At 64.3% G+C, this 10,854-nt stretch overlaps 1 protein-coding gene across 8 annotated transcripts in view; it reads right to left on the bottom strand.

Moving 5' to 3' along the window:
* PLEKHA6 (pleckstrin homology domain containing A6) overlaps positions 1–6,387 on the bottom strand; it is a 45,728-nt gene extending 39,341 nt beyond the window's left edge. For 7 of the 8 annotated variants that reach the window (XM_088180431.1, XM_088180423.1, XM_088180426.1 and 4 more), the window contains exon 1: positions 6,286–6,339. The gene's annotated coding sequence lies outside the window, so the exon portion shown is untranslated. Of the gene's footprint in view, positions 1–6,285 lie in introns of all 8 variants that reach the window. The other variant, XM_088180428.1, reaches the window with a different exon arrangement.
* Between the last annotated feature and the right edge of the window lie 4,467 nt (positions 6,388–10,854).

Genomic DNA, 10,854 nt, shown 5'->3' on the forward strand with positions numbered 1-10,854 from the left:
AAAAAAATCCCTCATGGAAAATAGGGAGGAAAAATCTCCGATGGAAAAGAGTGAGAAAAAATTCGCCCGTGGAAAAGAGAGGGGGAAAATAATCCCGGATGGAAATGAGCTCCGGGAAGCGGAGCCGAGCTCGAGGCTCGTCCCCGCGGGACCGGCCGGGCAGGGCTGGGAGGCGGCCGGGGCTGCCGGACCGGTCCCGGCTGTTCCACCGGAGCCCGACCCACGGCACGGCATCCCCGGGGCTCCGGGACAGCCCCACGGAGCCACTCGAGCCCTCGGAGGCTGCGGGGTCAGTCCTGGCTGTCCCCAGCCCTGTCCCCATGGATCAGCAGCACCTCATCCCCCAGCTCAGCTGCAGCTCAGCACCCTCAGCCACCTCCAAAACCCTCCTGGACCTCCTAAATCCTCTTGGGGGTCCCTACAAATTCCTCCTGGTGGTTTCTTCAAACCCTCTTAGATCTCCAAATTCCTTCTGGGGGTCTCTCCAAAAGTTCCTGGACATGCAAAACTCTCCCAGAGGTTTCTCCAAACCCTCTTGGACCTCCAAATCCCTCTTGGGGGTCTCTTCCAAAGTCTCCTGGACCTCCAAAATCCTCCTGGGGGTCCCTCCAAAAGCTCCTGGACCTCCAAAATCCTCACAGCGCTGCTCCAGCCCCAGCCGCACACGGAAAGGGATCTCCCACCCTTGTTCTAGAGAAATCCAGCAGCCACATCCCTGGGGTTTGGGGGTTTTTTGGTTGTTTTTGGTTTTTTTCACCTGGATGCGACATCCAGGCCTCGGTGTCACCGGAGCCGCTGCCGGAGTTACGTAAGGAAAACTCGGAGGGGGAAAACGGCGGCGGGAGGAGAGGAACAACAACAGCAGGAGCGGCTGGGAAAAGGGTGCGGGAGCGGCGGGAGGATGCGGGAATCAGCAGGAGGATGCGGGAATCAGCCGGAGGATGCGGGAATCAGTTGGAGGATGCAGGAATCAGTTGGAGGATGCGGGAAGCACCAGGAGGATGCGGGAATCAGCGGGAGGATGCGGGAATCAGCGGGAGGATGCGGGATGTTCTCTCTGCTCCGTCACCGCCAGGACAAGCCCCAGATCCCCTCTCCCAGTTCCAGCCCCTCCAGGACTGAGGAGGCGCCGAGGATGAGGAGGGATGGTCCGAGGGATGCCCCGCATCGGGTCCGGCCTCCCTGCTCCGAGAACAAAGGGATGCTCGGAAAGGCTCCGGTGGGACTCGGGAGCAGCTGCGCGGGGATTTCACCAAATCCCAGAGTCGGGAGCGGCCCGGGAGATGAACTGGGGGGGACACGGCGTGGGGGGATCACGGACACGGCACGGGAATTGTGAACACAGCACGGGGGGGATCACGGACACGGCCCAGGATCACGGACACAGCTCAGGATCACGGACACGGCTCAGGATCACGGACACGGCCCAGGATCACGGACACAGTCCCGGATCACGGACACGGTCCCGGATCACGGACACGGTCCCGAATCACGGACACGGTTCAGGATCACGGGCACGGTTCAGGATCACGGACACGGTTCAGGATCCCGGATACGGTCCCGGATCACGGACACGGTCCCGGATCACGGACACGGTCCCGGATCACGAACACGGTTCAGGATCACGGACACGGTCCCGGATCACTGTCACGTCCCTTCCCCGCCGCCCCGGCCCCCCCCGGCCCGCGGGGTGCTCGGAGCAGGGCGTCTGTCGCCGGGCTGCCGCACACACACAAAAGGCGTCTCATTATCCCCTAATTAGTGCTTTGCCAGCTCCTGCAATTAACACCCGTGCAGGCGGCTGTTGTTGAGGTAAACAGAGGGTTTGAAGCGCCCTGAAGAGCCGGGGGTCCTGGCGGGGTGCGGATCCCCCATGGGCCGAGCCCGGAGGGTCCCACTCAGCTCCAGAACCCGCCGGGGGAGCTGGGCAGGGAACAGGGACCCCTTCCACTGTCCCAGGCTGCTCCAAACCCCGTGAACCCGGCCTAGGACACTTCCAGGGATGGGACAGCCACAGCTTCTCTGGGGAATGCATCCCAGGGCCTCCCCACCCTCACAGGGAACAATTCCATCCCAAAATCCCATCCATCCCCTCCCTCTGGCAGGGGGAAGCCATTCCCTGTGTCTGTCCCTCCATCCTTTGTCCTTCCCCAGCTCTCCTGGAGCTCCCTCGGGCACTGGGAGGGGCTCTGAGCTCTCCCTGGACCTTTCTCTCTCCCAGCCTGGCTCCAACCCTCGGAGCACCTCCGTGACCTCTGGGCTCGCTCCAGCAGCTTCACTTTCTCCCAAAAGGAGCCCATGAGTCAGGAGCAGCCGGGGTTGGGCTCGGGGCTGCGGGAGCTGCCCTGGAGGAGGCCGAGCCCTCCTGCCCAGCCAGGTGTTCATTCCCTGGAAACATCAAAGGAATCGCCCAGCTCTTAAATGGCCTTTCCCCGGCTGACCCAGAAACGCGGATCAAGAGCTGCCTCATCCCTTAATTGAGAAGTTGGTGACTTTGAATCTTTATTAAAGAGCTTTAGTGAATTCGCAGATTAAGGGCACGACCGGCCGCTGCCACCATCCAGCCTCGTTCCGTGTCACCATCCAGCCTCACTCCGTGTCACCATCCAGCCTCACTCCCTGTCACCATCCAGCCTCGTTCCGTGTCACCATCCAGCCTCACTCCCTGTCACCATCCAGCCTCACTCCCTGTCACCATCCAGCCTCACTCTCTGTCACCATCCAGCCTCACTCCCTGTCACCATCCAGCCTCACTCCGTGTCACCATCCAGCCTCACTCCCTGTCACCATCCAGCCTCACTCCCTGTCACCATCCAGCCTCACTCTCTGTCACCATCCAGCCTCACTCTCTGTCACCATCCAGCCTCACTCTGTCACCATCCAGCCTCACTCCCTGCATCCCAGCCGGGGCCACCTCGCCCTGCAGCTGCTGCCCCAGAGCCCTGTCCCTGCTCCAGCCTGGCTCTGGAGCTCCGGATGTGCCCTGGACAGGCCCTGGAAGGGCTCCCTGTGGTGCTGCCGCTGAGTAAAAACCAGAATCAAACCCAATCCAGCACTGCCTGCACAGAACCGTCCAATCCCAGGGGATTTTCCGGTTTGGGATGATGGAAGGGCTGCAAAGGGGGGCTCCACACGCGCCCCCTCCCTCCTTCCCTCCCTCCTTCCCTCTGCCTGCAGGTTTCCATCTGCCCGTGCCCCGTGTGCTCCTCAGCGGTGCCAGGGATAACAGGGATGTTTGGGATCATCACCTCCCCCCGGGGCAGGGGGAAGGGGCTGCAGGGGGGGCAGGACGGCCCTGGGTGGGCGTAGAGCTGTGAATGCTGGGGAAGAACGAGGCTGGAGAGGAAGGAGGCTGGAGAGGAAGGAGGCTGGAGAGGAGGCAGCGCGCTCCTCAAGGCGCTGTTCCTGCCTGCTGCTGCGGATTATCGTGTTTTCCAAGGAAAACAGGAGTGGGGGATGTTACAACCAAATCCTGGGAGAGACACAGAGAGAGGGAGAGGAGCAGCAGCGGAGCCAGAGCCGCGCGTCCCCTTCCAGCCGAGCTTTGGGGGAAATCTCCAGCCCGGCTGATTCCCGGGGGCACAGATGGAGCAGAAAACAACCCCCGGCCCTGCCCGCCTGCCTCAGGAGGTCTCGGGGGGATTAAAAAAAAACCCTCAGTGCCCATCTGGGACGGGTTTTGTGCCCGAGGCCAGGCCTGGAAATGGCGTGAGGAGTGTGGGCACCGCGACACGCGTGGACACACTGACACACTCACCCGTGTCACGGTGACACGCAGCCAGGGTCACACGCCGCTGTCCCTTGTCCCTTCCCCCAGGGCGGGGAGCAGCCGCTGGTCAGCGGTGACCTGGTGGCGTTGGCAGTGCCAGCCGTGTCCTTCACCCTCCTGCCCGTCCCTCCTCTGCCTCGTCCTCGCCAGCCCGGCGGCTGCTCCCGCCTGTTTCTATGGGAACTCGGCAGCAAAACGCGGTTTGCAGCGCCAGCCCGATGCGGTGCCAGCCTGTCACCCTGTCACCCTGTCACCGCCTCTGCCAGGGGCACCTCTGGGCACACGGGGACCCCTCGCCACAGCCCCTGTCGCTGTGGGGTGTCCCTGGCAGCCTGGTGGCCCCGTGCAGCAGGGTGGGTGCCCATGGTGAGCTGGGGGTCCCCTGCAAACACTGACTGCCCATAAAGGCCGGATTTTGTGCTTCCCATGGGATTTTTAGCTGGGGAATTTTAATTCCTATGCCACCCCCTCTCTCTGGGTGTCCTAATCCTGGCTCTGTGTCCCCAAGGGGGTGGCTCGGGGTGGGTGACAGGCGTAGGTGTCCCCCAGCCACGGCTGTGCCAGGCCGAGGAGGGAAGGAGCTGCCTTGGGAAGCCTCTCCTGGAAAAGGGAAAGGGACAAGAAGGGGACAGGTCCGAGTCTGAGTGGGACAGGAGCTTCAGAGCGGGACAGGAGCTCTGCTCTCCCAGCGGGAGCCGGGAGAAGGAGCTGGAGCAGCCACAGGAACAAGCCGAGCCCGGCGGGAGCAGGGCTGAGCATCCCGGGATGAGCTCCGTGCCGGGGACGTGGAGAGGGATTCAGGGCGGGATCGTGGAGGAATCACGGCGGGAATCATGGGGGGATCGGGGAGGGAATCATGGGGGGATTCCTGAAGGGATTCATGGAGAGATTAATGGAGGGAAACATGGAGGGATTCATGGAGGGCATTCCTGGGGGAATTCATGGAAGGATTCATAACAGGATTCATGGAGGGATCAAGGCGGGATTCCTGGAGGGATTCATGGAAGGATTCACAAGGGGATTCACGGCAGGATCCATGGAGGGACCACGGCAGAATTCCTGGAGGGATGCATGGGGGGATTCACGGAGAGATTCACAGCGGGATTCATGGGGGGATTAATGGAGGGGATTCATGAAGGGATCACGGCAGGATCCATGGGGGGACCACAGTGGGAATCACGGGGGGATTCAAGGCGGGATTCACAGAGGGATTCACGGGGGGATTCATGGAGGGATTCAAGGCGGGATTCATGGAGGGATTCACGGTGGGATCCCGGCTCTCCTGCAGACGCGCAGCAGCGGCAGAGAGCAGCGGGTGCCGCCGATCGCCGCACGCAGCGCCGCAGCCAGCCTGGAGGGACGAATCCTGCAGCAAACGCCAGCCCCGGCTCCCTCCGCTCCCGGCCCTCCCCGCACCCCTCGGTGGCCACCGGCAGCATCCCCGCCGCCCTCCCCGCACTCGGGGATTAACGGAGCGGCTCCCGCCGCCATCTGGAGCCGGGGGCCGGCCCCCCTGCCCCCGAGGGACCGCGGGCCACGGCAGGGCCAGGTGCTGCGGATCCCGGAGGTGACAGAATGACCGGACACCCCCCCCCCCCCCCCCGGCCCGTGGTCAGCAGCACCTTGGGGAGGGGGGTGAGGGGGGAGAGGCCGGTCCGGCCCCTTCCGCTGGGGTTTAATAGACTCGTGGCGTATGAACATCCCCATCATGTGATGAATCAGAGGCTGCTTCCCCCCGAGCGGCGCAACAAAGCTGCGATTGAGGGCTCGGGGCAGCGGCTGCGGCTCGCGCGTCTCCGGCACCGCCAGACACCCCCCGGTGCAGGGGAGGGGGGCCCCGAGCGGCGGAGCTGCCCTTCCTCCAGGCCCAGGAGGAGGAGGAGGAGGAAGAGGAGGAGGAGGATGGCTCGCTCCGCGTTCGCAGCAGGCAGCGAAAGGAGCCGCGGAGCCAAGGGAAGGTCTCGGCTTCCCTGGGAAGCGCCAGACGACATCTCAGCCTCATCCATCACATCCCGTCCCCAGCGCAGCGCGGGGGGCCAGGGGAAGGGTCCGGCCCTTCCGAGCCCCTCCCCTCACCAGGATGGGGTTTGGGGGTGCTGAGACAGCGAATAGCGGGGCTCCCCCAAAGCCTCGGCGCTGCTCTGCCCCTGCACGCAGTGGGGGCCAAGCCCGGGGGATCCAAACCCGGAGGGTCCCAGCCCGCAGCGTTTGGGGTTCTGGGGACACAAACCGAGCTCGCAGCCCATAAACACACGGCGGGGACAGCTCGGGGGGCCCCCTAAAAGCTCGGCACGAGGGGCAGGGGGTGCAGGGACAGCCGGGGGGTGCCGGACCCCAGAGCGCGCCCCGCTCTGCCCATGGGGCCGGAGCGCAGCCCCCCCTTTTTCCCTAAAAGAGCCCCCCCCAGCACCATGAGGGGATGCGCTGCCGCTCGGCTCCCGCGAGGAGGAGGAGGAGGAGGGGGAAGAGAGGAGGAAGAGGAGGAGGAGGAAGGGAGCCGCGCCGGAGGCACTCACCGTGCGGGGCGGGCAGCGGCCGGTCCCCCCCCGCTGCCTACGGGAGCAGCATCTCCCCGGCCGTCCCCAGCCCCAGCCCGAGCCGGAGCGGGAGCCGGAGCCGCAGCCGGAGCTGGGCATGCTCGGGGGCCACCGAGCGGCACGTGACGCCGGGCTGGCACCGAGCAGGGCGGGGGGGCCCGCACCGCCCCCACCGCCCCCCAACCTCCGCAGCCCCCGGGGGGACCGCGCCGACCCCTCCGTGTGCGGCACCGAGGGCGGCCGCGACCCCGCGAGGGGCTGGAGAGCGCTGCCCACCCCGAGGGGATCGCGCTGATCCCGCACCCCGGAGCCCTGGGGACAGCCTGGACCCCGCATTCCAGCTGGGGGGGATCGAAATTCCCGTGTCGGGGGACAGAGGGGACCCTGCTCGCTTTCCCCCATCCCAGTTTCCCGGATCCTGCATCCCAGCACTGGGATGGGGCACGGAGAGGTCCCTGCATCCCTCCTGGATCGGGGGACAGCCAGGACATCCCTGCGCATCCCTGGGACCCCGCATCCCTCGGGATCCTGCGCCTGGCGGGGCAGGGGAGCCCCTGTGGTGCCAGGAGGGTGTGGAACCCTCTGGAGTGGGGCGGGCTCTGCACCCCCAGGCTCTGGGGAGAGAGGATGGGCAGCGGGACAGCCCCCAGCGGCTCAGCTGGTGCCCAGCATGGCTCAGGTGGGGTTGGCAGGACCCTGCTCGGGCCCCTGTCACGGCCTGGTGGCTCCCAGAGCTGGGCACGGAGGTGCTGGCACTGCAGATTGCTGCCCTACAGCGATGGCGCCGTGCCCCGATCCCTGGCACTGCCCTCATTCTGCCTGTCACAGCTGCCAGGCTGTGGTGACACCCTGGTGGCACTGCCAGGCCCGTGGTGACACCCTAGTGGCACCTGTCAGGCTGTGGTGACACCCTGGTGGCACCTGCCAGGCCCAGCTCGGGCTCGCACCCCACAGGGACCTTCCCTGCTGGGCCTGGGGACAACCGGGGGCTCTCCAGGAAAGGGAAAACCGCCCTTGATCCCATAATCCCCCCATGAGCCATGGGGAATTAGGGGCTGGGCAGGGGGGGTGGCTTTCACCGGATCCGCTGCCTCCTGTGTCCCCACAGGGCGGGGGGACAGCGTCCCTCCCTGCCAGCCCACAGCAGGACCCCAAAACTGCAGCTGTCCCCTCCCCAAGGCCACTGTCCCCAGGCAGAGGGGACCCACAGGGGTTGCTCCATCTCCCCCTGTCCTCCTGCTTCCCAGGAGCGCCCCAAAAACAGCCCAGGAAGCCCAAGAGAAACCGGGGGAGCCCCCCCAGCCGAACCAGGCAGGCTGAGCACCCCCAGTTTGGTGTCCAGTTATTCCCTGACCCCTTAAGGGCACATCAGGAGCTGCTGGAGCAGCCCCCACCCCAAAACCACGGACACTGCAGGATTTCCTCCTGCAGGCAGAGCTGGGGCAGGATGGGGATGGGAAAACCCCACGGGAGCAGGGGATAGGGACTGGGTGCTGCCCACCCACACTCGGGGCCACCCTGGGGGGACAACGGCCACCACTGTGTCCCCTGTGCCCCAGGTGGGGCTGGCAGGACCCTTCTCCAGCCCTGGCCTGGTGGCCACCACCTTCCAAGCCCATTCCCTGCCCTGCTGTGACATTCCCAGGTGCCCAGGAAAGGTGGTTCCTGCCCCAGAGGAGCACGGCACAGCTCCAGCCTGGCCTGGATGGTCCCGGAGCAGCCCCAGCCCCATTCCCTGCTCCCTGCTGTGGAATTCCCGGGTCCTGGGGCACGCAGGGAAGGTGATTCCTGCTCCAGAGGAGGCAAAAAAAAATTCCACAGCTCCAGCCTGGCCTGGAGGCTCCCGGAGCAGCCCCAGCCCCATTCCACTATGACATTCCCAGGTCCTGGGGCACACAGGGCAGGTGGTCCCTGCCCTTGGGGTCACAACTCCAACCCCACCCGGAGCAGCCCCAATCCCACTCCCTGCTCTGCTGTGACATTCCCACATCCTGCGACACTCAGAGAAGGTGGTTCCTGAGATCAGAACTCCAACCCCACCCGGAGCAGCCCCAATCCCACTCCCTGTTCCACTGTCACATTCCCAGGTGCTGGGACACACAGAGGAGACGGCTCCTGGGGTCACAACTCCAACCCCACCCCGAGCAGCCCCATCCCCAGTCCCGGCCCCGTCTGGGGCTGCCTGAAGGACACCTCGTCTGCACTGCCCGGATTAGATCGGCTTTGCTCCAGCCCGCCGGGGGATCTTTGCTCTCGCCGGGGTTTTATGGCTGTCTGGGCACACAGGGAAAGCTCCGGGTGCCAGATAGGGACGGGCTCAAAGATCCCGTCTGGAACAGCCTCACCCGGCAGCACCCGGAGCCCCACGCGAGGCGAGGCACAGCCTGCAGCTCTCAGCCTGTCTAGACACCAAAATCGCCTCGCCACGGCCCCAGTCCCAGCACTGGAGGCAAGGAAGGGGAGAGAGGGAAATGGGGAACAACGCACTGGGATGAGAACCGGGAGCGGCGCCTCGGGCTGGAGCCTCCCCGAGCCGCGCTCCTGCTGCTCCAGGGACCCTCGGAGCCACCGGGCTCCTCGCCACAACCTCCGGGAGCTCGGCAGGAATTCCCCGCTGGGCTCCGGGGGATGTTTCCCTGCGGGATGACGCGGGACAGGAGGTGGCCGGATACGCCCACCCCACCCCGGAGCTCCGAGAATTTTTTTTTTTTTTTTTTTTTTTTTTTTGCATCTGTGATGGGCGTTTGGAGCAAGAGCTGCAGGTGCAGAGCCCAGAGCTGGGGCTGGTCCTTCCCCATCCCATCCCGGGATGCAAAAACTTCTCCCCCTCCCGGTCCCTTCCCACTTACTTGATGAAGTAGAGGCCGCCGTGCATGGTGGTGTCCACCTCCCAGCCTCGGGGCAGCCCTGCGGGGACAGCCCAGCAGCGGGGTCACCCTCCCTGTCCCCCCTCAGCACCCCTGGACAAGGGCAGGGATTGAGGGGTGACCGCCACACTTTGTGCTTGACTCTCACAACGCTCAAAGCGCATTTTTTTTTTGGGGGGGGGAGAAGTTTGAGGCCCCTCCTCATCAGGGACCACAGGAGGGAAGGGAAAACTCCCCAGGAATTTCTCCAGCTGGAAAACCCACGCTGGGAAGAGACAGAATCACCTCGTAGAACCCTCCCAGCCCTCCCCAGCTGCAGACAGACCCCCCCGGCTCAATTTTGGGGGGGGTCTCCTTTGCATTCCCGGAGGATTTCGCTCCGCATTTCCCAATCCTGCCCCCCCAGGAGCGGGGTCCCAGCCTCACCTGCGCAGGAGAAGTGCCCGCTCTGGATGGAGTAGCCCGTGCCGGGGTGCACCCAGCTGGTGGATTTGGTGTCGTCGCTGTGAGGGGACAAGGACAGAGGGGCTGTCAGCACCCCCGGGGGGCTCAGAGACCCCTCCCCACCTCCGGGCAAGGCTCTTGGCACCACGGGGAATTCTCCAGCCAAACGAGAGGATTTTTAGGGAAGAAGGGAGGTGGCCGCAAGAAGGGAGAAAAGCGAGGGCAGCAGAGGTGGGACAGCAGGAGCGACCCCGTTTCCAGCCCAAACCGAGCCCCCCGCCCTTCGCAGCCCCCCCAAGCACCCACCCCGCTCCCCAGCCCGCGCCGTACTCGATGAAGAAGATTCTGCCGTCCCCACAGACGCCGTAGGTCCACCTGCCCGGCAGGTCCAGCCACTCGATGTCATCCCCCATGGGGGTGGCACGGGGGGCTCCTCGGGCACGGAGCAGCCCCGCGCTGCCAGCCAGGACCAAAACCCGGCTCGGGAAGTGCCCAGCGCGGAATCCCGCTCTGTGCCCGGGAGCAAAGGCTCAGCTCAGCCCTTCCACCCCGGCTCTGCTCGCTGCGAATAACCCGGGAGGGAGGGAAAAGAAAAAAAAAAAAAAAAAATTCCCGACCAAACCCATGGAGTTTAACCCCCTCGGAGCCGCGGTGCGCAGGGCACCGTCCCAACCCTCCCCGTGACTCTCCAGGGCCAGCCCGTCACTGCTTCCTCCAGTGCCTACTCGCTGTAATTACCGTCAATTAACTCGAGGTGAGTAATTACGGAGTTGTTACTTCCCTCTCCTGTTCATTTGGAACAATGTCGGATTCTTCTGGCCCGTCTGATCTCGCAGCCAAGCCGTATGTAGGGCACCCTGATGATTATCTGCGGCACTTGTGGGGCTGCCCACCGGGTATTTTCTCTCGCAGCCCTCAATTAAATGTCTTTTAAAGCCAAAGGTGGGGTCTGGGAGGCACCCGGGCCGATGATTGAAGGAGCCAATTCGCCCTCCTGTCTCAGCGGCGCCTTTGCAAAGCTGCTCGTGGCACCAGCAGGGAGATGCTGGCTCGGGAGAGGCCTCAGAAGTGGAAAAGAAAGGCAAAAAAAAAAAAAAAAAAAAAAAAAAAAAAAAAAATCCTGGATCCCAAAAACTCCCTGGTTCTCAAAGCAAGGATTTTAGGATTATTAAGGTTGGAAGAGACTTCCAAGATCAAGCTGAATATTTGATCCAGCACCACCACGGGCACGGAACCA

Source organism: Sturnus vulgaris, chromosome 29, assembly GCF_052056855.1.
Source record: "Sturnus vulgaris isolate bStuVul1 chromosome 29, bStuVul1.hap1, whole genome shotgun sequence".
Taxonomy (NCBI): Eukaryota; Metazoa; Chordata; class Aves; order Passeriformes; family Sturnidae; genus Sturnus; species Sturnus vulgaris.